We start from the raw sequence: 16,660 nt of genomic DNA on the forward strand, positions 1-16,660 counted from the left end.
CATGTCACATTGAGACATATTTTAGGCTGAGAGTGGAGATTTGAGTTGTTCAATGGAGGTCTGAAGTTCAGGGGAGAGGTCCAGGCAGAAGACATAGATTTGGGAATTTAGGTGAAAAGATCATGTTCAAAGCCACAGAATGATTGTGATCACCAAAGGTGTGAGTCTGGATAGAAGACTGAGGACTGAGCCTTGGAGACTTCAAAGCAAGAGGGTGGGCCGGATGCGGTGGCTCATGCCTGTAATCCCAGCACTTTGGGAGGCAGAGATAGGTGGATCATGAGGTCAGGAGATCAAGATCATCCTGGCCATCATGGTGAAACCCTGTCTCTACTAAAAATACAAAAACAATTAGCCGGGTGTGGTGGTGGGAGCCTATAGTCCCAGCTACTTGGGAGGCTGAGGCAGGAAGAATTGCTTAAACCTGAGAGGTGGAGGCTGCAGTGAGCTGAGATCGCACCACTGCACTCCAGCCTGGATGACAGAGCAAGATTCCATCTCAAAAATAAAAATAAAAAATAAAAAAACGCCAGAAGGTGGAAAACGAGAAAAGTCCAGCATTGGAGCCAGCAAGGGAAACATGTTGACTCGTTTTCTGAGTCTCATTTTTATTATGCAAATCTCTGTAACACTTAATGGTAGAGGGTGTTACTTTCCTAAATGATTATTTCCCAGGATTTTTGCAGTGGGTTACCTGAGATGCCAAATAAGTTTTTTATTTTCTCTTTGGATTTAAAAGTGCTTCACTGGGGTAGGGAGATTATCTGAGGAAATAGCTGGGGATACTTCTCAAAAATCTTTTCCTTTTTAAAAATATTTTTGACTATAAATATATCTGACTTTGAAGGTTAGGAAAAGGTAGGAATAAAAATGGTTAATGACAGGCAGGGCATGGTGGCTCAAGCTTAGCAATCCCAGCACCCTGGGAGGCTGAGGCGGTCGGATTGCTGGAGCCAAGGAGTTCGAAACCAGCTTGGGCAGCATAGTGAAAACCCATCTCTACAAAAAAATACAGAAATTAGTCGAACATGATGGTTAGTGTGTGCCTGTAGTCCCAGCTACTTGGGAGGCTGAGGTAGGAGGATTGCTTGGCCCCAGGAGGTCGAGGCTGCAGTGAGTGGTGATCGTGCACGCTGACTGCACTCCAGCCTGGGTGACAGAGCAAGACCTATCTCAAAACACCACCACCAACAACAAAAAGTTAATGATAAAATATCACCAAGCTATGAGTCAACAGCTACAAAAGGAAGCTGTGTTTCTCCTTCACGTGTTGACCCCAAACCTCTGGGTTCCTCAGGACATTTGGAGCCGTTCACCCAGAAGCACATTTGCAGGCTTGTAAGTCCCAGTGTGTACCCCAAGTGAAAACTGAAAGCCATGTGTTACGCCACTGTGTCTAGGCATTTGGCATCCCAAACCCATCTAGAAAAATACATTAAGTAAATGAACTTTCCATTTCTTCATTTTATACATGGGTGCCACTCAATAATTTAACCTGGACCAAAGGTAGAGGGGTAACGCAGGTAGTTCTATAGGGAGTTGAAAGCCTGACAATGAATTTTACATTTAATGGAGTCATACCCACTGGCAACAAGGTAACTGGGACTATTTAGGTGGGATGATAGCAAACACAGCATTTATCCACCAGACTTGGTAGTTACCAGGAAAAGACAAACTTTTTCTCTGAACAACCGCATCTGGAAACGTGGGCTGAGTGCCTACTGTGAGGGGCCCTGAGGCCTGGCGCTGGGAAATGGATCAATTCTGACTCCTGTGAAATATGTGAGAAGCATTGAGGCAACAATTTCCTAGAAAGAGAATAAAGTAACAAGATAAAGACACAGAGAGAGAGGATACCTGAATAACCACACTTTTATAGATCTTTAAGGAAACCACACTTTATATATCTGTAAGCAACCACACATTTAAAGATCTGTTTTTCTTTTCTTTTTCATGAAGGTAGAATAGATTTGAAGTTCATGTGGGGAACAAATACAAAGAAAAAACCCTAATTTAAAAAATGACCCGAGATGTGGATGGGTTGGGTGAGTAGATCTTGGTTCACTACTCTGGTGAACCAAGAGTGGTTAGAGATTCAGGATGGGATGGATGAGGACGAGGTGGTGGAGGACGCGGAGGACCATCCTGGGGAGTCACCAGTCCCACGGTTGTGGAGGGATGGTCGCAGCTAAGACTCCTGCCTGACTTCAGCCCTTCTTCCTACCTGTGAGGATAGAGATGGGCCCTCATCAGCATATCAGCTTATTAAGATTTTATTTTTTTCTTTTAATTTAACATTTTAATTTAAACAACAGAATGGTATTTTAGAAAATTAAGCAAACACATATTTTTAAAAAATAACTCCTAGATCCACTATCATGAGATAAATATTTTCAGTATTTTGGCGTTTTTCCTTTTAGTCTTTTATCTCATAGCCTATGCATATAGACATATATTAACATATATTTCATGTTTATATACAACTTTATATTCGAATAATATTATCTGGGCCTTCATTTTCTATGACTTTATAGAGAGAAGCATTTTGCGTTTCATTAAACCAGAGTTATTAAACCTTTTCAAATTCATTCCCCTTTTTGAAAAGCATGAAAATTATACACTCCTGGAGAATGTCCTTCCCAGTGAGAAGACAGAAGGTAGACTCTGTTGTCTGTGTAGCTCTGTCAGCTTTATCAGTTTCATTTAATATGAGAAAAACAAGAGGTGTTTAGTTTCATTCACAAACATATTGAAAAGTTGTTTTCAAATTTCATACGTGTACCCCCCACCCACCCTGTGTTAACATGTATCCTAAAAAGAACTACACTACCATGATTGGAAATTAAGGAAATAAACATTACAGAAATCACATTTATTTAAAACAATCAAATAATCAGTAGTTGCAGTAATAGCATATCTCATCACATGTTTAACTAGCCCCTTGCAGTTGAACCTGCAGTCTTGTCAAGGAAGATTCTTACAACAATCCCCAAGTGGACAGAGGTTCAATGCTACTGTAGGAGAATTTTTGCTTTCTCCCCAGAACAGGTGAGACTGATGATTTATAGTACGAAGCAAGAAACATCACTGTGTCTGCTTTATTTTGCCAAAGTTAAGACTGTAGCTTTTCTGAGCTACAGTGAATATCCTTGTCATATGACCTGCTGGAGCCCCTTTGGTTAGGAACCCTGTCTGCTTATGCTTTCAGACATACCTTAGTAGGCAGACTAGGTGAATATCAGTCCTTTATGTCCATAGTAGAATAAGAAGGAAATTGTAATTCAGTTTAACCAGGAATCTGCACATTTTCTCCTGGGTAAAATAATAAAATGGATCAGAGCCCGTGATTCTAAGTCCACACGTGCACATACACTCACACAGATGGGTATTGAGTAACTCTTCCTTTCTCACTAATTTGAGAGGCCATTTTTATCACTAACAGAGTGTTTCCAGGCATCGCTGCATGCAAGATTGCTTGCATAGTTTGTTACCTGCTCTCTGAGCCACACAGGCCGAGTTTTTGCTGATGCCTGAGCCGGAGCACACAGGCAAAGGTGGGGCACAAGGGTCCCCAGACACCTGAAAGATGTTTGCCATAAACTCCTCCTGATTGTAGTATTCTATAGAAAGTGGCGAAAATTTGCCCAATTAAACCTTTGATTTGGGGAAGTATAAATGCTATGCTTAAAATAGAGGGGTGTTTAGTTCAGTAAAACTACCTAAAATGAAACTACCTTTCTAGTTCCTGGGGCAACCGCCTTCACATCCTGTGCAATCTCTGAAAGTCTAGGGCCAGAGGCGACCGCAGCTGCAGTTCCTCATTCATCCCTGTGCTTCCTGCTCAACCAGCGTGGGAGGAAACTTGGTTTTCGCTTTTCCACATAGTCCCAAGGATTTGCAAACTAACTACCACAGTTTCTGGCATATGGTAAGAGCGCTAATAACAGTATTAGTATGAGTCTATGGGATTTTTAATTGGCCTAATTTCTGACGAAGTTTTTCTTTGTTGTTGTTGTTGTTGTTTTTTTTTTGAGACGGAGTCTCGCTCTGTCGCCCAGGCTGGAGTGCAGTGGCGCGATCTCGGCTCACTGCAAGCTCCGCCTCCCGGGTTCACGCCATTCTCCTGCCTCAGCCTCCCGAGTAGCTGCAATTACAGGCGCCGCCACCACGCCCGGCTAGTTTTTTCTATTTTTAGTAGAGACGGAGTTTCACCGTGTTAGCCAGGATGGACTCGATCTCCTGACCTCGTGATCCCCCTGTCTCGACCTCCCAAAGTGCTGGGATTACAGGCGTGAGCCACCGTGGTCGGCCAATAAAGTTTCTTAAATTCTTTAAATAAACCTTACTTAGTTAAGAATGATTGATATTAAAATATATTGTTGGATTTTATTTTTAAAAGCTTAATATAGAATTTATGAGTCTATATTTATAGGTGAGATGATTATATCACTTTCATTTTTGCATTTTTCAATGAATTTAGATATAAATTATATGCCGGATTTACAAAAGAAATTGAGTACATGTTCTATTTACTTACCTAAGCTATAAAAATACATACACGTAAAGTTATTTACTGATGGATGGCTTAAATGTCCTCACTGATAAAAAAAAAAAAACTTTTGGCTTACAGCATCATTTCGCTTTCCATTTTTAGTTCACATTGTAGAAAATTAACATTTGCATTTTTAACGTTGTTACTTTATTGAGACATTCTAATTTTTCTGAGTCAATTGTGTTACTTTTTAAGATATTTCATGGTTTAAAATGTCTTTATTCTTATTTCTCCCTTGCTTAGTAGTTTAATGAGTATAGAATCCAGGGTTGAAAGTAATTTTCCCAGAAAATTAGAAGATATTTGCCCATTATTTTTAGAAGCCCTCGTTGCTATTGAAATGTCTTGTGCTCTTCTCATTCTTGGCTCTCTGTATGAATCACACTTTTTTTCCCTTTTGCAGTGGTAGGATGTTGTCTTTGTCCCAACTTTTCTAAATTTTATGATAACATTGTCTTACCGTGTGGCGATTTTCATCCATTGTGCTAGATGCTTGCTGGGCCCATTCACTCTGGAAGCTCATGACCTTTAATTCAGAGTGTGTTTCTTGAATCATTTATTGGTTTATTTTCTCTCAAGTCTTCCAATTACTTCTGTGGAAGCTCATTCTAAAAGTGCAGAAGACTCTTGAGGGTTGGCGCTCCTGGAATTGTCCTCCAACTGTCCTATTTTCTCTCCATTTCCACATGTGGAGGCATCTGTGTGTGCTTTGGCTCTGCTCTTTTGGGATCTCATGGATGTTGTGTTTCAGTTCACTCACTAATGTTTTTAAAAGACAACGTCTACTGCCTTTTCAAGTTTCCTTGGCACTCCTCCGACTTCAAAACGCCGTCCTGTTTTTTGGACTCTGCTCTTGTTTCATTACTAGAATAGCTACTTTTATCTCTCTGATAATATCAGTAATTTTTAAAAAATTTTCTCCAATCTCAGTTTATTTGTCCTCCAAGATTCTTTTAATCTTTTGCTTATTTTTGTTCTTTATCTTTTATTTGGAACTTTAAAAAAACTTCTCTTAATCCTCAGCTCACATTTAAGAGAAGAACCTTATAAGTCTTGCAAAAGGGGCTAGAGGCCAAGTCCCCGGATGAGACCAGGATACACATGGAGCCTCTCGGACCTACAGGACCTGCCTTACTTCAGTCCAGGAATGTTTTCTCAACTGTATCTTTGACAGGCTTCCTCTTCTTTTTTTTAACTATTATGGGGTTAGGCTATGCTGTTGCATTTGAAACTTTCTTTTTTTTTTTTTTTGAGACGGAGCCTTACTCTGTCACCCAGGCTGGAGTACAGTGGCATGATCTCAGCTCACTGCAACCTCCGCCTCCAGGGTTCAAGTGATTCTCTTGCCTCAGCCTCCCAAGTAGCTGGAATTATAGGCGCCCGCCACCACGCCCAACTAATTTTTTGTATTTTTAGTAGAGACAGGATTTTGCCATGCTGCCCAGTCTGGTCTCAAACTCCTGAGCTCGAGTGACCCGGCTGTCTCAGTCTCCCAAAGTGCTGGGATTATAGGCACGAGCCACTGCACCCAGTCTCTTTTTTCTTTTCTGTTATTTTCCCCTCCTGAATATCTTCTCAAATCCATTCTTCATACTACTAACAATATACAATATAATATAAGGTAATATATAATAAAAAAACAAATTCTTCATACAAATAATTTTCTGGCTAGGGTTAATTCTGACATATGCCACCCATTGTATAAATTTCATCTGTTATCATTCTTTTGAACTGAAAAGATGCTGAAGAGTTTTCTAAATAATTCTTTTTCCTAATAGAAATGTGTTTTTAATACCTATACTTTAGGTATTTCTTTCCTCTTCTCCTGCAGATATACTCTTAACTTATCATAAGACCTGGGAATGCCTTATGCAGACCTGCTCTGGGGCCCACACTTGACCATATGAGGGTGGATGCCTGCTCTTAGACCAGTCAGCTGGATGATAAGTCCACCTGAGATTCCTGTGAACTGTGTCTGCCTATCCACTGTGTTCTTCAACCCAGTTTCATAGGCAGGGATTCAGTAGAAAATTTCCCAAGATTCTGTCTATAAATTGTCTGGCAGCCCTTGTTCTTGTGGTCATTTTGAGTGTCCATAAATGTTATTTATTTCCCCATAGGCTTTTAGTGGGAATACAGGGGCAGCTATGTCAGCAAATTTTAACAGACGCCATTTTAAATGAAAGGTAAATAGGTCTTTCCCTACTTCCATGCAAATCCACTTTTTAAATTTCCAAAAATCCATTGCTTTGTGAAATAGGCCGTACTGTGCGGTGCTTCTCCATTTCTTAAGAAAACAACCTGAAAGTTTTATTTTTCCATGGATTGAGCAAGTCTACGTACAACGTCTGCACTTGGCTTTGCGTTCATCAAACCAATGACTGGCCCTGTTCCATGTCTCCCTGATGATGAGAAATGTGATTCCAAGCTGAATGGATGTACATGCTGTGATCGAGCTCTGCTGCTTGGTGGCATTAATACTGCTATTATTTATTATTTACATATTTAATGACCTTATTGATATTATGCACTGTTAGCGCTACTAATTATAACACAATAAACATAATTTATAAACATGGTTTATGGTGATATACATAATCAACCACTAGTGACAATACCTGGAACAGCTGCAGATATTTCTCGTTATCACTCACTATTCTATGAGACAGAGCTATCTGCTCACAGAAAGCCTTTAAAAGAAATATTTTAAATTAGAAATGGATTGTGGCTAACACGAGTGATAGTTTCTTCAAAATAAATCCAAATGATCATTTTATGGGAATGGTGTGCATCCACATCCTTGAAACTTCACAAAGATCCTCCTATAAATAACTTCATGATAAGATTTACGGTGCAGACTGTCAATTTAAGAACTGTGAGGATCCCAGGATAACATTATGGCCAAAAGATAGAAGTGGCCAAGGGGTAGCGAGTGTGGGGAGGGCCCTTCTTGTCCTTGGTCTCTGCGAAGACAGGTGCTAAGTCATGAGAACACTTTTCTTGGATCCAGAGATACAGTAAGTGTGGGGTGAATACAGATCAGAAAATAGATATAACCAACAGGTCATATTTCAGGTCATTGTATCCAAAGGAGTCAAAAAAATATAGGAGAAAATAAGCTTTGACCCATCTCTTCACCCCTGAATAGCAGTCACCAGGTATTTGGTGATGCTACAGGACTTGGTAATAGCGGATAATAATTTCCTGAATTTCTTCTTCTTGGAGGGTCATTGCAATTTGAAATATAGCCGTAGCTCATGTCAATAATGTGTATATATTTTTAAAACTGGGGACAGATTTTAAATGAAATGAACCCAATAAAATTTATTCCTAAGTGCTAATTGAGTCATTTTATTAGAAATAAAATTACTTTATGTTCAATATTTGTTATCTAGAATCATGTCTAGTGTTCAAATCAATCACTTCTTCATCTAGTTGGACCTTACTTAAAGGTAATCCCTTATTTTCTCCCACTCATGGTATCTGAGCATTGAGAAGCCAGCCTACAGCATCTATCCTCACTTCAATTGCTTCATTCAGTTATTTCCAGTGGAGCTTCACTCCAGCCTTTAACTAACCGTGTGCACATATTAGAAGTGCTTAACGTGTCTTCATCAGTCTCAATTAGCCTCCTTGTCAGGGTGCTTCTTTTTTGTTTTTTACTGCATCTTTTCTCAGAGCACACGTGTGGTCTGCACATCTCTCTTCACTCTTACTCCTTTAAGGCCTGGATGATAGCAACATCTTTAAAGTTTGATTTAATTTGTTTTCTGTTAACAAGGCTTGTGTTTCAATTCCAGAAAAATATTTGTTAGTTGGAAGAGTGTGAAATATTCCTAAGTAGCTAAACACCACTGAAGGCTGCTTGCTGTCTTAGCTACTAAATTTTATTCCAAGTACCCTTTGAACCCTTCATAGATATACTCATTACACTAGCTTGAATTGTGTCCCAAAATCCCCAACACTCTCCAATCCAAACAGACTAAATGGGATTCCCTTGATATAAATGCTCTCACCCAACCCCTTCCCCGATACAGCTTTGGGGATACTTCTTGCAATCAATACACATATTTGATGTTTAACTTTCTTCTTCACATTCATTCCTTTCTTATACCCACAGATAAACCCGTATTTAACAGACAAATCTTAGAATGAAGCAAATAGGAAAATTTACCTACCACACTTCACTCAAGCTCCTAATTTGTGAGGGGCAGAAAGAGGTATGTTGCTTTAATTACTTTAACAAAGATTATTCATGAACTAGTGAAGCAATTCTGAACAGATCTTTTAAAAGGCACCTTCTGGCTAGAACTTATTAAAGGCAATGTGCCATTCTACAACTATGTGGGCAAATCAGAATACTAATATCCTTTGTATTAGCGAGCATTATTCTTCATTTATATGGAAAAGTTGCTTAGGGTAGAGGAATAAAAAGATTCCCAAGTATTAAGTTGAACTGCACAAAACTGCTAATGTCGGATGATATTTTTACCCACGAAAAGCAACCTCATATCTAAGCAACTTAGTCTAATATCAGAGCATTAATGGTGCTTTCTAGACGCAATGGAATTTGTCCCACACACCTAAGCAAATAGCAAGATGGTGGGTAACAGTTAAGTACCTTAAATAGCAGACTCTTTTTCTCCAGTTGTAGCTTTGTGATTCTCTGGAAGGGACAATTTGGTTCTCTGAAATACTGATCCTCCCACCCCTTTCCCCAGAGGAAGGGAGCAAGGTTCCCAGCAGCACGAGCCAGGGAAGAGCTGAACAGACCAGAAACGAAGATTCGAATGCTCCTGCTATGCAGCCATTACTCTCTGGTACCATTTTTAAGCAGTGACCCCAAAGGCATTTGCAAGTTACAACATGCATCAGGATGTACTTTACACATCTTTACTTGAGGTCACTTCCCTTAGCTAAAAGCAGAAATATCAGATAGCTGCTACAGGATCAGGAAATGGGACTAAGCAGATGTGCACAAGATAGATTACTCTTTATGTACCCCAGAGAATCGCATTGACAATGTATTAAAACTAAATTATCTTTAAAATGAGTATGATTAATAGTAACCTACCGAGCAAGCCTGGATTTCTATGGAATAGAGAAGTTACAAAGGCTTTGTTTGCCTTGTGGTTGGTGTCCAGATACCCTCATGGTAAAATTATCAACATGTGATAGCAGGACTCCTTAGAGTTAGGAATGATCAATAGGTGAATATGGCTTTTCACAGGACTAGTTCAAAGTCTTTCAACCCATATTAGAAGGTGATGGACCAGCTTATGTTGCAATTAACCACGTGACAGTTCTTGTCCTTTGTTTCTGGGAAGAGTGGTACCAGATCATGACATTTTTCCTGGATCTGGAAATAGAGGTTTCAAATAGATACCCATGATGCAGACCTGCCAATGTGGAAAGCTTAATATTTATTATCAGCCCCACACTCACACTCTTCCTTTTTTTTTTTTTTTACCACACCAATAGCTTCTCAAAAAGTGAAATTTCAACAAGGTAATGATTCTATTGTTTTATATATCTTTTCTCCAAACCTCAAGAGTGATTACAAAGCAACGAATGATACATTTTATTTATTTAAATAGCTAAAATGCACAGCAAAATGCATCTTCATAGATGGAAAGTGAAAATATTATGTTTTATTTACATAGTGGCAAATATTTAAATAACAGAAAGTTTCAAAGTTTTTGGAATCATATAGACATAGACATTATCTGGAACACATTTTTAACTATGCAAAGGAAATCGCTATACTAAGTACAGTATCTTCAGGATTATTTGTTATTTAGATTTTTAAATAGATACACTCTTTTCTAGGATGTATCACATATAAATTAGTAATTTATAATCGTTGAATTTTCCATGTTAAAGAAATACTGACCAAAAAATATGTTTTTGATTATGTTGTTAATTATGATGGTAACTTCAGTAATAATACTTTGCATTTGTATAGCACTTTATGTATATATTTTACTAATTTACTAATTTAAAAGTTTATAATTTTAAAGCACTTTTTGTGCTTATTATTTTTTCTTCTAATTGACACACTATAGCTAGAACAAGAATTACTTCTATATTACAGCTAGTGAACTTAAGGCCTCAAATCGAGTACTTGAGAGAACTTGTATTTAAACACAGATTCACCAATTTCAAGAGAAATATATGTTTTTGTAACTCCTGGTAGGAAATGGAGAATAGTTCGGTGTATTTCTGGAGGCAAAATCATAATCTAGGCTACTTGGATGATGGCATTTTAAAGGGGTTAGTAGATATACATCTTCCATTTTGCACCGGTCTAGTTGATAGAAGCAGGTGGTCCATCACCAGGCACAGTTTGGCAGTTCAGGTTGCTACCTAGCCCCCTTTTGCCTCCCAGACATTTCATATTCCATGTGGTCAAAAGTGGAAGAAAAATTTTTATTTTAGGCAATGCATATTATTCATTATTTGGAGCCCACATAAATAGACTTTTGATTAGTGACTAGTATGAGAAGCAAGAAAGATAAATTGCAATGTGATAAGCAAGTATTTGCTAAGCCAATGAGTGAATTTTTGTGAAAATACAAACTTTAAGTGCCATATTGAAAAGGAAGAATAAAAACCTATTGAAATCTAGAATCAATTTATTGATCAGTCTATATGCCCTCTGAAAAAGTAGATACACAATAAACTGTGCTCCATATTACCTTCTTGATTAAGAAATGGCATGTATGTCTTCTGTGGGATGATATAAACAAAGATGAAAAAGACTCAAATAGACATGTCTCCAAAGAAAATACAAAAATGGCCAATAGGTATATGAAAAGGTGGTCAACCTCATTCACCATCAGGGAAATGCAAATGTAAACATTGTGAGATGCCGCCTCACACCCATCAGGATGGCTATTCTCAAAAAGTCAAGATAACACATGTTGACAAGGGTGTGGAGAAAAGGAAACTCTCGTATTTCTTGGGAATGCAGATTGGTACAACCATTATGGAAAACAGTGTAAAAGTTCCTAAATAAATTAAAAAGAGAATTGCCATATGACCCAGCAATCCTTCTTCCGGGTATATGCCCAAAGAAAATGAAATCACTTTTAAATATATGTTTTAAAAGATATTTCCCATATTTATTACAGCATTATTCACAGTAGCCAAGGTATGGGAATGACCAAACTGTCCAATGATGGATGAATGGCTAAACAAACTGTGATACAATGGAATATTATTCAGCCCTGAAAAAGGAATGAGCTCTTGCCATTTGCCACAATGAGCCTGGAGGACATTATGCTAAATGAAATGAGTCAAACACAGAAATAAAAATGTTGTAAGATCTCCACTTACATATAGAATCTAAAAAAATTCAAACATATGGAGATAGAGAACAAAAGAGCAGTTACCAGGGGTGGCAGCGGGATGGGGAGATGGAATGGGGAGATGCAGGTCAGAGGTTGCAAAGTAGCAGATGTGTAGGACGAGCACGTCTGGAGATCTAATGTACAACGAGAGGACTGCAGATAAAACAGTGGTGCTGGGTATGGGCTTCATGCTAAATCAGTAGGTTGTAGCTACTCTTACTACAAAAACATTGAAACAATGAGTAATTGTGAAATAATGAATATGTTCATTTGTTTCACTACAGTAACCCTTTCACTATTTACATGGATCCCATAACGTCATGTTTTATTTATTTATTTGTTTATTTGGTACTTATTATTTTGAGACAGGGTCTCCCTCTGTCATCCAGGCTGGAGTGCAGTGGCAGGATCTTGGCTTACTGCAGCCTCAACCTCCTGGACTCAAGTGATCCTCCTACCTCAGCCTTCCAAGTAGCTAAGACTACAGGTGTGCACCGCCACTCCCGGCTATTTTTTTTTTTTTTTTTTTTTTTTTGCTTTTTCTGGTAGAGACAGGATTTTGCCAAGTTTCCCAGGCTAGTCTGAAATTCAAACTCCTGGGCTCAAGCCATTCTCCCACCTCAGCCCCCCAAATTGCTGGGATTTGGGAGGTGTGAACCACTGCACCCAGCTAACATTATGTTTTAGACCTTAAATCTACTGTCCACAATAAAATTTATTTTAGAAAAATATAAGTAAATAACTAAGGAGATGCACCTATATCCTCTGTGACATATGAACAAAGGTGCACAGGAGATATGAGCTCAGGTGATACAAACAGGAAAATACACACCTGCCCACCAGCCTGGGTATTAACCTGGGTTTAATAAAGTAAGCTATAGTAACAGAATTGTTTAAGTGATGGTAAGAATCCGTGCTACCACTTAATAGCCACTCCATGGTAATATCTCTTGGGACTCTGAGCTGCACTCAAATCCTACCAAGCAGCATAATCAGAGCTGCCTGAGTCCCAGACAGAGCTCCTTTTCCACAGTCAACCTGCATTCTTTCTTCCAGTTTCCTTCTTCATGGCATTCTTACTTCAATCATGGAATTAACAGTGTGTAGTGACAATTAAGCTTGCTCTTTGGAATTGCCTTCCCCTTGGAACCAAAATCATCAATGCTGTTACTACTCAGTGAACACTGTATTCATTACACCTAATGTCTATTTGCTGCTGGCCAAATGTTTTGTTAGTTTGTATCTTCCGTGAGTCAGGGAGCTCCGCAAATGCAAGGGTCCAGTCTTCTTTGGCCAGGTATCCACCATGTGCTGGCCTGGAGCCTGCATTCAATAACTATATTTTTAATCATATGAATTAACAAATGAATGAAAATTACTTAAACAGGTGAGGATATATACTTGAATAAAAAATTCTAATCAAGAGAAGAAAATTTAACAGAATGAAATGTCTGTGGCTACTAATTTGAGGGTAGTGATTTGCAAAGAGAAGGGATCAAAGTCATAGCACAACCAAATGAATGGAGTGGGAGAAGTATTAGCTGGAAGTGCTCTGCAGAAATTGGCCTGGATTATCAAAACTGGTTTGTATTGTGCTTGGAAGACAAATACTAGTGTTTCTCATCAGTGTGGTCCAGGCCACCCTATCAAGCTTGTGCTTATTTCCTTACTGACTGTAGCAGCTTGAAGAAGCTACAAGAGGAATCCCAAAACCCCAAAACTCTATATCCACCATATTCAGCAAAATAGTTCATTGCTAATACAACACTTAGCGTCTTGCTGAAAGCTGTAACCTGCAAAGCAATTTTTTCCCCTAGGAAATGGTCGATGATCAAATATTTCCACCAATATTTGATTGAACAAATTCATTGAGGCTCATTGAAGTGGAATATGGTTTGCATATGAAAAATTGAAAAGAAAAAGAGGTCATAAGTTTTGAGCAGCAAGTCAAAGAACAGGAAGAGCAAGAGGAGTAAACTCAAGAATGAAAGGAAATACCTTAAATTTTTAAAAACTTGCATGGAAAGAGAAAAGGAAGGAGAAAGTGTACAAAATCATCCAGAGTCGGAGTTAGAGATATACTACTGTCATTTAGAGCAAGCTGCACCTGATGCGGAGATTTCCACAGTTTCTGCGGAAATAGTTCCCATCCTTTCCTCTGCACACTTGCGGTAACAGGCAGCTTGTAGCTGTCAGGGTAGCCTCTCCGTGAGACAGCTCTAACTCACCACAAGAATGTCCTTATAATGAGCAGAAAACTGCTGCACCAAGACTTGCTCTCAGCTCATCAGTTTGAAGCAACACAAATTAAATATCTTAACTTTTTCTATGAACAGGACACCAACTATTTGGAAAGATGTGTCATGCGCCACCATAGGGCAGTGGGCGCTAAGCAAATTTTCCCATCGGTTCCTTCCTTCAGTCCCCATAAGAAGTGGTTTCCTTCTCCTCACCCTCGCAGACATAGTGACTCATCATGCAGACAAGGACGCCTTCCACAGGGACCCAGGATAGGCTGCACCCTCCAGGTGTGGGCTGCACTGTACGAGTGCATTGATAAACAGTGGCTGTGCTTGCAGTCATCACTATAATTCTATTAATGTGGCTTCTGTCTGCACTCACTTGAGTGAATATATTATGAGCTAAGACAAGTGAATTGCCACTAAATTAGGGCAAATTTTTGGAGGGTTTTCCTTTATAGCTCGAGGACATAATGGTGAAGCTCATTCCCACCTCTGCAGAGAGAGCAAATAATAAGCACTTCCCATCTCATGGCTTTGGAAATCCAGTTCCATCCTCCCTCCCCCTCAAAGCCCCTAAACCCTGAAAACGTTCTCCTATCTCTTCAAGGAATCCCCCAATATCATTACTGCTTAATAATCATCAAAAAACAGGTTAAACTTCTGTGAAGTTATAGAACTTTTTATATTCAGTCTACTTCTCACCACATGATGCCCTGGGTGCCTCTCTGTCCTGAGATGCCCACCTACCCTGAGGCCCACCTATGCCATCTAGGACTCCCTGTCACCCAACTCTCCAAGCAGACCCTGAGGCCAGCCTTATTGCAAACTCCCACGAGCCTGTTCCTTCTGATTACCTTAGGTAGTACATGCCCAATCTGCAAATCAATCTCATCTAACACTAAGTAGTTGTTTAGGTTGTGTTACTGAATACTTGGGAGAGGAGACCTCTTTCATGACGTCATCTTAATGAATCAATCAACTTATTCAAGCAGGCATCAGTTCATTGATTAAACACTCACTAGATGCCAAGCCTCACGTATGTTCCTGATAACATGAAGGTGTGAGTCCAGGAGCCCTGACTTCAAGGCCTGCTTAACTCCACTCTCAAGAAACGCTTCCTCAGAGGTTAGTTTTCTTCAGGGTAAAGATTTACAGAGAGTTTTTCATTAAGATTAAATTTCAAAGATAAAAATTATTGAAAAGTACTTGTTTAAAGTTGGAGTTTGAATCAAATGATTTCTCTGAAGTGAAATAGTTCCAGTATCCTAATTTTTCCCGGCATAATTTTAAAGATTAACGCTCTTTCCCCTCCCCACCGCCAAGGAGAACTGATCGTTTACAAAGATTTATATCTATCATATTCTGGAGTAGCTCTGAGTAGGGGTGGGCATTTTTTACATAAGTGTAATTATATGTAAGTGCTATAATTTAATTACCATGATTCCATGCCTATTGATTTCAGATACCCATCTAGAGGCTACAGATATGGTTGTGTGAAGCTGACAGATAGGATCATCTGTTTGAATGCTTATGGACCCTATAAGAAGACAGAAAATATCACTTGCAAAATAATATCAAGAATTTGGTTCCAGGAGATATTGAGGTAGCTGTATTAAGTTCAGCTCCTGATTTGTAGGTGAAGAGGGCAGAATGGGGCCTGGCCACAGAAAGTTACCTAGGCAACGTCTAAGGGAAATAATGGCAGAGGAGCAAAGTGCAGATGTACAAGTTAAATATGAGGATGCAAATTGGTGTATACAACCTAAGAGGAACTAAAATGTGCCAGCAACTGCCATTCAAGTAGATGGGGTTGTAGTGGATAAGAAGCTCAAGATTCTGACTCGTCAGTGTGAACATTTCAATTCTACCCCTGGCTCCTAAAAGCCATGCTCAGAATATGAATGGATAAAATCCCTAGAATTCTCACAGTATCATAGTTTGGAGAAGTTGTCTCTGGATAAACAGAGAAAGAGAACACCCCACAAGAGAAAAGTCTGGACCTGCAACTGTGGACACAACCAGGAAGGCAATAACAGCTGCCCGTCTGCCAAGGCAAGGGACTTGAACTTCACTTCCTGGGGCTGGGAAGAGGCTACAGACTGGGCAGGAGAGGTTTCTTTACAAGCTATTACATGGGATTCGTTGTTGGGTTGACTTTTTCTGCCTCTAGGTATCGGGCTTATGTTCCACAGGTGCCAGGATCCTGTCTGACGTCTGCACCACTGTATTCCCAAGACCAAACTAAAATAAAATAAGTCACGTATTAATGGCAACATTAATTAGCTATTGAATTTATTTAAAATATCATGTCAAACCTGGAGAAGAGCACAGTTGTGGGGGGCAGAGAACCTTTTCAAGAAACATCAACAAAACCTTTAGGTGCTTAAGAATTTAATAAAAATATGAACTCAATAAAAAGAACCCAAAAATAAGTTGATAAAAGGAAAGACGTGAAGGAAGGAGCCAACGTGTATACACTAAGGTCAATTTAACTGTTTTCCTCACCGAATAGT

General features: G+C 39.2%; 1 long non-coding RNA gene across 4 annotated transcripts; it reads left to right on the forward strand.

Moving 5' to 3' along the window:
• The first annotated feature begins 3,782 nt into the window (after nucleotides 1-3,782).
• LOC111551036 lies at nucleotides 3,783-16,426 on the forward strand. 4 transcript variants are annotated; one of them, XR_002734249.2, is made up of 4 exons: nucleotides 3,783-3,928; nucleotides 8,673-8,772; nucleotides 13,722-15,272; nucleotides 15,610-16,426. It is a non-coding gene; the product is annotated as an uncharacterized LOC111551036 (long non-coding RNA). The 4 variants fall into 4 exon arrangements; XR_002734252.2 differs by having other exon boundaries at nucleotides 15,137-15,272; XR_002734250.2 differs by having other exon boundaries at nucleotides 15,140-15,272.
• Nucleotides 16,427-16,660: the final 234 nt, after the last annotated feature.

Source organism: Piliocolobus tephrosceles, chromosome 18 (genome assembly GCF_002776525.5).
Source record: "Piliocolobus tephrosceles isolate RC106 chromosome 18, ASM277652v3, whole genome shotgun sequence".
NCBI lineage: Eukaryota > Metazoa > Chordata > Mammalia > Primates > Cercopithecidae > Piliocolobus > Piliocolobus tephrosceles.